Here is a 12,111-nt window from a genome sequence, read left to right as displayed (position 1 = left end):
GTAACGATTTTGTCTGTGCTTGACCGGCACTAGGGAATATTATTTTTGGGATAACTGTACATATATGGCGTATTATTTTGTATTTAAGAAATTTAGTTATTTTTATTCCTATATATATATCGTATGTATGAGTTATCCAACTTAATATTTTCTTAGTTCATTAGTAGTAGTGCGATTCCATTAAGTGTAGAGACATGGCGGGTCGTTACACTTTTATGGTATCAGAGTCGGTCAAGTCTTTTAGGATACTCTGTGGGGAGTGATCCTTCTAGGTTTCTGTTGTGTCATATCTCTGATATTTGTTAGTATTGGTGAGTTGTAGTGGTGAAGTGTTAGTAAAAGAATGTTTGAATTCTTTTAGTATGGTGAGGTCTCATTTTGATCATATCACTAGGGCTATGGAGATGATGGCCATGGTGATGTGATAACAAAGTGCTCACTTTGCTCAGATGGAGGCGGGTAGAGTTGCGGTTGAGGCAACTAGACCGGTGGTCTCTCAAGATGGGAGAGATTTAGTAGAGTTCAGGAGATGTTAGTCTCATCAGTTCAAGGGGGGATTCAGATCCCGATGTGATATATTTGTGGTTGTGTGAGATGACAAGATTTTGAGTGTTTTGGGATTTTCTGAGGAGAGGAAGTTGGCCTATGCAGTATACATGCTGGCGGCGAGATTGTGTACTGGTGGAGAGACACCAGGTAGATGATAGAGAACAAAGGTGTGGTTATAGATTGGGATTGCTTTAAGATAATTTTATTGGAGAAGTATTTCTCGGACAGCGTTAGATATGCTAAGGAAGCTGAGTTCATGAAACTGCAACAGGGGAGCATGTCTGTTCCAGATTATGCTACGAGGTTTGAGCATCTGGCTTGTTTCTACTCTCAGGCCGTATCTGAGGCTTGGAGATGTAGGAAGTTGCGGAGGGGTTGAGGCATGAGCTGAAGAGAGTCATAGTCCCTATGTCCATAGTGGAGTTTCCTGCCTTGGTTGAGAAGGCAAAGACTGTTGAGAGATTGGAAGGTGGTGGTAGCAGTGGTAAGGCTGCTAGAGTTCAGGAGAGGAGGCCAGCAGAGGGGACCCTATGACAGACCTGTACAGTCTCAGAGAGTAGTTGTTAGTAGGAGACCTCGTCTTGCTACTCCTCAGGGTGGAGCACAGTCGGTGCGGTGCTACAAATGTGGAAGAGCACATGTGGTTAGAGATTGTCCTCATCCGGGGAATGTTTGCTTCAGATGTGGTAGGCCAGGCCACATCTCTAGAGATTGTCAGACACCGTCGACTTTATCTGGAAGTGTCCCGGGGCCATCCAGGCCTACAGCTGTAAGGAGAGTGCTTGCATTGTCAAGTGTAGAGACTTCCACTTCATCAGATTTGGTGAAGAGGAAGGGGAAAGTAGCAGGTGAGGATGTTTTATTTTTGTTCGATTCTGGTGCCACGCATTCTTTCATTTCTGTTGATTGTGTGGAGAGATTGGATTGTCGGTGTCTGCATGGCACGTTGATGCACATTAGGTACCTAAAATTTTGGAGTAACACATGGGAGCCAAAATTTGAATTCAAATTTTGGGCGCCACATGTCACCTTTGAGTTAGGCGCCCAAAAATGTGCAAAATCGGTTGCTACTTAAGCTATTCCTTCACCTATTGTATTCACTTTTGAGAATAATGAAATTTGAGAGCTTATTCAGCCAAATTTCATTCAAGAGTCACCATGAGAGAAAGCTACACTTTTAGGAACCCTATTAGGTTTCCTCCTCTTTGAAGTGAGCTTTCCCTTGCACCTTAAGCTTGGATGCTTCCATCCAAGGCTTAAGCCTCTTCCATCCGTGATATTTCCTCCTTCTTTGGTTCATCATTTCGTGTTCAATCTCCCTTGAAGAAGATCCGAGTTTAAGGAGTAGCTAAGGAGAAGTCATCTACCACTCCTCCTAACCTTCTCCATCATTTGTTCCAACCCAGTTTCAATCTGATCGATTTGTTCCTGTAACGTAAAAAAAAAAAAAAATTCAGTAGCCAGAACGGGCCGTTCCCAAATTGGAACGGGCCGTGCCAATCTACTGATTTGGCCTTTCAAAAATGAAGGAGAACGGGTCGTTCCGGAAGGAGAACGAGCCGTTCTAGAAAGGAGAACGGGCCGTTCCGGAGGGAGAACGGGCCGTTCCGGATGAGTCCCGGAACGTGCCGTTCTGATTTCAGAACAGGCCGTTCTGGGCGTAGTTTTTGTGCGTGATTTGGGAGTTCGGAACGGACCGTTCCGAACTCGGTACGGGCCGTTCTGGGCCAATCCGAAAGTCTTTAAATAGGGGTTGGGGGCCTTCAGGGAAATGGGAGTTTTTAGAGAGAAGTTTTAGAGAGAAGGTCTCTGGGTCAGTGAGCTCTTTTCTCTCCCAAATTTCTCTGTTTAACTCCTTTTCTCCTCTAGATCAATAACTCCTTCTGTCTTTTCTTGAAATTCATATTAGAAAGCTTGTTTTGGGAAGACCGAAGTTCCGAGTTGAGCCTCGAGGGGAAATTCTACTTTTGTTCAGTCTTTGGCTATCTGAGCCAATCTTCAGGTAAGGGAAGCTAGAATGGTTGTTGTGTAGGTTGCATGTGAGTTTAGAAACTCAATAGGTGCGTGAATGTTGAGAATCCATAGATGATTGAAGAAATCTCATCTTTTGGGGTTTTGAGAGGATTTTGATGATTTTGATGCATAGGTTGGATGCATGTGAGATTTGAGTTTATTTTGAGTTGTATGGAGCCTATGTATTGTGTTTTGTGTTTGCATGTGGCTGGATTTGTTGGTTTGGATGAGAGTTTCTGAACTCTCTGACTGGGATTAGGCTAGGCGCAGGTTGAGTGCGCCAGGCATGGAAGAGCTTAGGGCTCTCAGGTTGGGATTAGGCTGGGCGAGCTCAGGCTACGCTGAGCGTAAATATGTTAAAAGTTAAAATGTTAGATCATATATGTGTGGTATATGATGTATGGTGCGGTGTGATTCATATGTATGCTTTGTTATGATACGTATGAATGTTTGAATATGAGTATGACTGTTGATCATAATGGTGGGTAGACCATATATGATGTATGATGCATTATTGCATGTGATGCCTTATGGCATGAGTCTAGCCTAGGACTTGAGGAGAGGAAAAATGTTTTCGAACTGGAAGAGCTCACATAGAGTCTCTTGAGAGTGGTGCTTGGATAGACCACTGATATATGAGAGTGGTGCTCTGGGAGGCCACTGGATTTGGGAGAGTGGTGCTTGTCGCCACCCGGCCCGAAACGGGCTTTCGGCATTCGCGAAGGATGGTTGGACTCTTTTATTTGTTAAAAAAATATGGATTGCTAGAATGACTTATTCTCAAACTGAGACCTCGTCAAACGAGCAATTTTATTAAAAGGCTCACCAATCCATGTTAATCCCAAGCGGGACCCTCCATGGATTAGCGGTTTTCATAAAAAGTAGGGTTCATGGAGTCGCCACCAATGTTTTACTCAAAACATTGGAAAAAGAAGTTTAAGGCAATCGATTCATAAATCGACTTCGGCCATGACAACCAGAGTCGGGTAAGGGAGTCGGTTACGCGTGGGGAAGGTGTTAGCACCCCACAGCGCCCCTTTCGGGTTCCCTATGACAGATTATTTAAAAATAATAGTGCGAAATTACTAAATTACCCCTATTTATTCTAAGCAATTATAAATTAACTATCTACATGATGACAGTTCAAATATGTACACACAGAAAGCGGTAAAAGAAGGGACTTTAAAGAGATAAACCTTTGAAGCGTGCTTTCTTATATATCTTGACAGAAATTGGGAAGCGTTTTGGCGTTCCCTCCCTCTACAAGACCGCTCGCTCCCTCCTATAAAATTTTAACTATAGAAATCCGGAGGATTTCCCTTCGACTAGGTTCGAATCTCCAAGCTAAATGCTCGGAATTCCAGAACTTCGTCGGATCGACTCCTAGAGAGATTTCTAGGGCAGAACACTGCTCAAAAACCCCAGAATACTCAAGGAGGGAGTCAAAACTGTGTGGAAAAGTGTGGAATGACGTCCAATTGACGTCATATTTATAGGGATGAGGCTCAATACGGTTTCTGGGGGTCAATACGGTCCGTATTGAAGTTTTGAACTACAATACGGCCGTATTGAATTCAATACGGCCGTATTGAAGTTCAAAAAACCTCAATACGGCCGTATTGAAGTTCAGTGCAGCCGTATTGAAGTTCAGTGCAGCCGTATTGAATTCAATGCAGCCGTATTGAAGTTCAGAAACTTCAATACGGCCGTATTGAGTTCAGTGCGGCCGTATTGAAGTTCAAAATGTTCAATACGGCCGTACTGAACCTCTGGGAGGCCGTATTGGGCTTCATTCCTCCCACTTTTCTTATTTTAGCTATCCTAAGACCTCTAGACCTATAGAGAACCCTCCTTGGGCCTTCTGGAAGTCCTTCTGGCTGATCTTCCTTCAGTCTTCGAGAGTCTTCGAGTCTTATTTCCGACCCGGACAATTTTAGGGGTCTACAACTGCCCCCCCTTTACTTAGTCAAACGGCCTTTTAGTGTACCGGTTGATAAGTAAAGGAGTTGACCCAATTTTCCGGGTAATGTGTCAACCTTCTGACTTGTAGTGTCTTCAGGCGGGAAAATTGTTGAGTAGCCTCTCCAGGTTGAGTTTGCCCTCTCCAGGGTGAGTATTAGTCGTCGCCTCTCCAGGCTCATTGCATACCTCGGTGCTCTCGACAACTGGGTAGCTGAGTACCGCCTCTCCAGGCTTGTGCATACCTCGGTGCTCTCGACAACTGGGTAGCTGAGTACCGCCTCTCCAGGCTTGTGCATACCTCGGTGCTCTCGACAACTGGGTAGCTGAGTATTGCCTCTTAGGCTTGTGCATACCTCGGTGCTCTCGACAACTGGGTAGCTGAGTATTGCCTCTTAGGCTTGTGCATACCTCGGTGCTCTCGACAACTGGGTAGCTGAGTATTGCCTCTTAGGCTTGTGCATACCTCGGTGCTCTCGACAACCGGGTAGCTGAGTATTGCCTCTTAGGCTTGTGCATACCTCGGTGCTCTCGACAACTGGGTAGCTGAGTATTGCCTCTTAGGCTTGTGCATACCTCGGTGCTCTCGACAACTGGGTAGCTGAGTATTGCCTCTTAGGCTTGTGCATACCTCGGTGCTCTCGACAACTGGGTAGCTGAGTATTGCCTCTTAGGCTTGTGCATACCTCGGTGCTCTCGACAACTGGGTAGCTGAGTATTGCCTCTTAGGCTTTGAGATGATTTTGTCTCCACAGTCCACGATGCTGCTTCGACGGTTTGATTTTGATTTTGGTGCCGCTGAGGGCTGGATAACGCAGGGATCCGTCTAGGGGATGTGCAGTTACTCATAGGTTCTTGTGTCCCAACTTTCCATTGTGTAGTTGGTACCCATTGAGGAATTTCTGTTTCCTTGGGGTGTAGACACGAAGATGCTCTTTCTGAGATGAGCGGTGCCTTATGATTGGCTGACGTCCTTTCGACGTTGGTGGAGTATCCCAGTTATCCTTATTCGGGTGACTCTTTTGATTTTCTGATTTTGTTGCCTCTGTGTAGGCTGTTATCCGCTGGGGGATTTTGTCGTTGATTTTGATTAGCCTCTTCTGTTAGGCATATCATCTTGATGTTCAATGATTGGCTGAAAAGCCAAATTCCGCTTGGGGAATGATTATTTGTCTTTTGTGATTTTTCTTGAGGGGTGCCTCTGAGTAGGCGAATTATCTTGATGTTTGGTGTTCGCCTGAGTGCCGGATTCCGCTTGGGGAATGATTATTTGTCTTTTGTGATTTTTCTTGAGGGGGTGCCTCTGAATAGGCGAGTGGGGATTTAAAGTTTATATATCCCAGAGTATTATTTAGAAAGCCTCTTCAGGCTTAGCTTCACTCATCGCTTGAGTTGGAAAGCTACCTTCCACTGAGGAAGTTTAAGTCCTTTCGACTTGGATATTCTGTTTAGACGATCAAGCCCTCCTTGGGGGATCTTGCTGATCTTAGTTTGATAGCTTTCACTGGGGAATTTGGCCCGTGAATGGAAGCTGAGATATCTCTGGGGAGTATTATTTCGGCGAGCCTCTCCAGGCTCAATTATTCTGTACAATTTTGTCGAGTATTATTTCGGTGAGCCTCTCCAGGCTCAATTATTTTGTGGGAGTATTATTTCAGCAAGCCTCTCCAGGCTCAGTTATTCTGTGGGAGTATTATTTCGGCAAGCCTCTCCAGGCTCAGTTATTCTAAGAGAGTATTGTTTCGGCAAGCCTCTCCAGGCTCAATTATTCTGTATGATGAATTGGTTTTTTATTCAGCCCAAGAATGCAAGCTGAGATGTCTTTTGGAGAGTATTATTTTGGCAAGCCTCTCCAGGCTCAGTTATTCTGAGAGAGTATTATTTCGGCGAGCCTCTCCAGGCTCAATTATTCTGTGAGAGTATTATTTCGGTGAGCCTCTCCAGGCTCAGTTATTCTGAGAGAGTATTATTTCGGCGAGCCTCTCCAGGCTCAGTTATTCTGAGAGAGTATTATTTCGGCAAGCCTCTCCAGGCTCAGTTATTCTGAGAGAGTATTATTTCAGCAAGCCTCTCCAGGCTCAGTTATTCTGAGAGAGTATTATTTCGGCAAGCCTCTCCAGGCTCGGTTATTCTGTATGGTGAGAGAGTATTGTTTCTGCAAGCCTCTCCAGGCTTAATTATTCTGAGGAAGTATTTTTTCAGCAAGCCTCTCCAGGCTCAATTATTCTGTACAAACTGAGGAGTATTGTTTGTATCCTTGCCTTTTTTCGTTTTCGGCTTTTGTTGACTGCTGTCATACACAAGCAATTTTTCTTATTTTTCTATTTTATGCAATTGCCTCATGAAGAGGTCTTTGAAAATTTCTTTATGGCCAATATGGCCGTATCCATTTCAGTACGCCCGTATTGAGTTGAAATTTTGTTCATAACCCTGATTTTAGTACGGGTGTACTGAACATGGTACGGGCGCATTGTTTTTTCTGAAGTTTATATTTTTTGTTTTTTTCAATAAACAGAGAATAAGTGATCTTCCAGTACACCTATCATCTGTATGCATGTATGCGGTATGATGCACCTAATTCTATTTGATTCATTTTTCAAAAGAATTAACCGATGCGTTTCTTTGTTTGGATTCTTGCCATTCCTCTAGACGGGCTGTGCGCTGCCAATTTCTGTAACCGAGGAATGATGCGTGTTATATTGAGATTTGGTGTCATCAACCAAATGATCCTTCCCTTCCTTTAAAAGATATGTCAACCCTCTTATTGACCACTATATCTCCATGTTTCCACTAGATTATTCAAAAATCGTTTGGGACAAGAGAGAAAAGAAAGGAAAGATATATATTTTTTCGAAAGTTTGTGTTTTAGAGGGGATTCAATTTTATTTTGAAAAATGGATTTTGTAAGAATGGCTTGGCCAATGGTAGGCTTAAGTGTTTAGGCTTGTTTGATTAAACACTTATGAAGTTAAGCACGTCTTGGTTATTAACATTTGTGATTTGACAACTTGGATAGCTTTTCTTGAGCCTTTCTTTTTGAATTCGGTTCATGGTACCATCATGGATTTCTTTCGTTTTTTGATTGTCCTAACTTTTGCCTAAAACGCCCATTTGTGGAGTTTTAGCGGGCTTTTGTTTTTGTTCATTATTTTGTAACCCTAATTTTTGCCTAGGTCACCCTCTTGTGGGATTCCTAGCGGGTCTTTTGCTCTTATTTTTGCGCAGTCCCCTTTTTGGGTTTCCTGCCGAGCTTTCTTTTATTTTTAGGATTTTTGTCCTGAATGGATTTCTTTTTATCCATGATGGCACTTATTGAAGCCAAGAAAAGGTGCTCCAAGTTGTTGTGCACACTTCCACACAAAATGATGCGGGTTTATTGATTATTAAGATGATTTTAACCTCACTTATGTTCATTCAAACAGGGTTAAATAATGTGGTTTAGAATTTTATTGCAAGCAAGAAAAGAAGCAATAAGAAATAATGAAGAATGATTTTATTATAATCATAGTGGAAACATGTGCCCTATCGAGGCTCGGGGGTCGGGCTGTCCCCGAGGAGTAATCTCTAATAGTCATCAGGTCTATACATCCCTATTGGAAGGAGAAGAGCACTTGATGACGACGACCGGCCTTGATGCTTGTGAACCGGCCTTCCTGAAGATCTGGCTTAAAGAACGTCGAGAAGGATCTTGATTCCTCTTCGTTCTTTGATCTTTAACAGGGTTGTATCTTAACCCTTGTTTCCCCGGATTATCCTTGATGATGGGTAGCTCCGGAATTCCTTGGGAGTCCTTGCCAAGTCCTTGTCTAGGCAAGTATCCGTGCTTCGTGAGCATGTAGGCTACCTTCTTCATTTCTCGGGGAAACGTTTCGACATTGGCGATTTCCAATGCTTGGAAGGCGGTTTCTAAAGCTTCCTCCGCTGCATCCACGTAAGGTATGGTGGATGGTTTGCTGATTGAGTATGTCGTCTTCAGCTTGTACAGTCACCAGCTTGTCACCCACTATGAATTTGACTTTCTGGTGGAGCGTAGAAGGAACAGCTTTCGCATCATGAATCCAAGGTCGGCCGAGGAGACAGCTGTATGCGGGAGTAATGTCCATCACTTGGAATTCGACATTAAAGATAGTGGGTCCAATTTGGATTGGAAGATTGATCTCTCCCACCACTTCTCTTTTAGAACCATCGAAGGCTCGAACGATCATGTTGCTCGGGCGCATTTGGACTCCCTTGATTGCCACTTGATCAAGAGTTCTTTTAGGCATCACATTCAAGGAAGATCCATTATCCACCAAGACTTTTACGATGTGATATTCCTTGCACTTTACAGAGATGTGCAAGGGCTTGTTGTGATTTGGTCCCTCAGCGGGGATCTTTTCATCGGTGAAAGTGAGGTGATCATTAGCCGTGATGTGACTAACGATCGCCTCAAACTTGTCTTGGGAGATAGTGTGCGACACATATGCCTCGTTCAAGACTTTCAACAGAGCTTGCCGATGCGGTTCGGAGCATAGGATCAACGACAACAGCGTAATCTTTGCTGGCGTCCTATGAAGTTGATCCACGATGGAGTACTCGCTCTGTCGGATAAACTTTAACAGCTCGTCTGTCTCCTCCTCGGATTCTTTTTCCTCGGTTTTCTTTTCTTCTTTTCCTTTATTCTTGGGAGCTTTATCCTGAAGATCTTCGGGAGTGTAGATCCTGCCACTCCTAGTCATGCCCCCAAGTCCAGCGATGTTAGAGATATCGCTGTCGGCAGAAGAATGGATGTCGTATATCCATGGCACAGCCTTATTTGATTCGTAGGGGAAAGGTCTTGGAGCAGTGATCCTTAACGGTGTCGGACCTTCCCCTTTGTCTGTCTTGATTACCAACAACGGAGTTGACGTGTGTTCGCTTGACGCGGTTGTTGGCTTGCATTTAATAACGAACGGCGTGCGATCCATTCTTTGAACATACGCATCGCTTAATCCTTTCTTTTTATTACTATTATTAATGAATTACTAGGAGGGATGTATGAAATGCAAAACTAGATCCCTCCATGATCTTTGATAAGAATGCATGATATGAGATGATGACGTTGAATATGCATGCATTGTGTTTATTCAACTAAGCATTATCATGTTTTTAGGATGTCCCTAAGATGATGCATGATATTGCTTGGTTTGGATAAATAACCCTTTTTTCTTTTTTGGGTATTTTTTATTTATTTATTTTTTTTGTATTTTTTTGGGTGAAAAGGGAAACTACCTACATGAATGTGATGAAGGTAGATGTTAACACCATGCAATGGAAGATTCTTATTCCTATTTATTCTTATTATTTAAAAAAAGAACGTTGTATGTTTAAAAGGTGCAATGTATGCTCATACAATGTCACATAAAAATGCACACACACAATTCACTCATCCACGAACAGTCACGAGCGAATCACGAGGTAGGGGTTTCCTGCAGAAAGGTGCATATTCAAGGTGGTTCTAACTGTTCTCACCGGTCTGAGGCCCCCAAGGTGCCCCCATTATAGGGACCCAATTCCTCTCGTCATAAGTCGATGGAAAGCTCCAACGCACTGTCGGACTCGAGTTCATGGTTATCACCTTGAGTGATGCTTTCCGACAACGGTCTACGGGCACCTATAGACCCATTCGACAACCGGTCGTACTAACATCCACTCCCTATGGCTTACCACTCATGCCCCCGGGTATAGAGGGAACTGTTGTGTGCAAAGGTTTGTGTGCAGTTTTTATTTCAAACAATTGCAAAAATTTAAACATACAACAGTTATTTAAAGCCAAATAGGTAAAACATGTTATAATACAAGTGAGGGGTAATAAAGTAATTTTAAACTATTATTTATTAAAAATAATCTGTCACTAAATGGGACTGACTCTCGAGGCTTCCCCAGTGGAGTCGCCATCTGTCGCCACCGGCCCGAAACGGGCTTTCGGCATTCGCGAAGGATGGTTGGACTCTTTTATTTGTTAAAAAAATATGGATTGCTAGAATGACTTATTCTCAAACTGAGACCTCGTCAAACGAGCAATTTTATTAAAAGGCTCACCAATCCATGTTAATCCCAAGCGGGACCCTCCATGGATTAGCGGTTTTCATAAAAAGTAGGGTTCATGGAGTCGCCACCAATGTTTTACTCAAAACATTGGAAAAAGAAGTTTAAGGCAATCGATTCATAAATCGACTTCGGCCATGACAACCAGAGTCGGGTAAGGGAGTCGGTTACGCGTGGGGAAGGTGTTAGCACCCCACAGCGCCCCTTTCGGGTTCCCTATGACAGATTATTTAAAAATAATAGTGCGAAATTACTAAATTACCCCTATTTATTCTAAGCAATTATAAATTAACTATCTACATGATGACAGTTCAAATATGTACACACAGAAAGCGGTAAAAGAAGGGACTTTAAAGAGATAAACCTTTGAAGCGTGCTTTCTTATATATCTTGACAGAAATTGGGAAGCGTTTTGGCGTTCCCTCCCTCTACAAGACCGCTCGCTCCCTCCTATAAAATTTTAACTATAGAAATCCGGAGGATTTCCCTTCGACTAGGTTCGAATCTCCAAGCTAAATGCTCGGAATTCCAGAACTTCGTCGGATCGACTCCCAGAGAGATTTCTAGGGTAGAACACTGCTCAAAAACCCCAGAATACTCAAGGAGGGAGTCAAAACTGTGTGGAAAAGTGTGGAATGATGTCCAATTGACGTCATATTTATAGGGATGAGGCTCAATACGGTTTCTGGGGGTCAATACGGTCTGTATTGAAGTTTTGAACTACAATACGGCCGTATTGAATTCAATACGGCCGTATTGAAGTTCAAAAAACCTCAATACGGCCGTATTGAAGTTCAGTGCAGCCGTATTGAAGTTCAGTGCAGCCGTATTGAATTCAATGCAGCCGTATTGAAGTTCAGAAACTTCAATACGGCCGTATTGAGTTCAGTGCGGCCGTATTGAAGTTCAAAATGTTCAATACGGCCGTACTGAACCTCTGGGAGGCCGTATTGGGCTTCATTCCTCCCACTTTTCTTATTTTAGCTATCCTAAGACCTCTAGACCTATAGAGAACCCTCCTTGGGCCTTCTGGAAGTCCTTCTGGCTGATCTTCCTTCAGTCTTCGAGAGTCTTCGAGTCTTATTTCCGACCCGGACAATTTTAGGGGTCTACAGTGCTCAGATAGGCCACTGGGTTGGGTGAGTCTCCTCTAAGTCCTTAGCTAGTGTTGGAGCGGGGTATGAGGTCGAGGGTTATTCCCTTAACCAAGTACTCGGGAAGGTGCGTGGATCCTTGCGGATAGTCGGTGGGCGAACTCCACTATTGACTTGGTTAATGCATGCCAAGGTCGTGGTAAGCCCGTACCCAATTGTGCTATACCTGACGGTGGATCTGGACTTCCAAGTGTGTAAGTGACATCATCCGAGTAAACCCGAGGGAGGATTATATCCTGTTTAGCTGTGACCGAGCGGGCACTTTGGGCGTGAAAACGGTTGGGGTGGTTTCGGTAGGATGGAATGTCACTTATACAGCTCTATTGTTATGGAGATCTCCTAGGTGTATGCGTGACAATGCATTAGATGA

General features: G+C 43.6%; 1 pseudogene; it reads right to left on the bottom strand.

Moving 5' to 3' along the window:
* The window catches only part of LOC145949799 (zeatin O-glucosyltransferase-like), a 38,631-nt pseudogene that overhangs the window by 25,764 nt on the left and 756 nt on the right, over window positions 1-12,111 (bottom strand).

This window comes from Cajanus cajan, chromosome 7 (assembly GCF_000230855.2).
Source record: "Cajanus cajan strain Asha chromosome 7, NIPB_CcT2T_4, whole genome shotgun sequence".
In the NCBI taxonomy this organism is placed as follows: Eukaryota; Viridiplantae; Streptophyta; class Magnoliopsida; order Fabales; family Fabaceae; genus Cajanus; species Cajanus cajan.
Note: the sequence above shows the minus strand (reverse complement) of the source record. Positions and strands in the feature narration are given on the sequence as shown.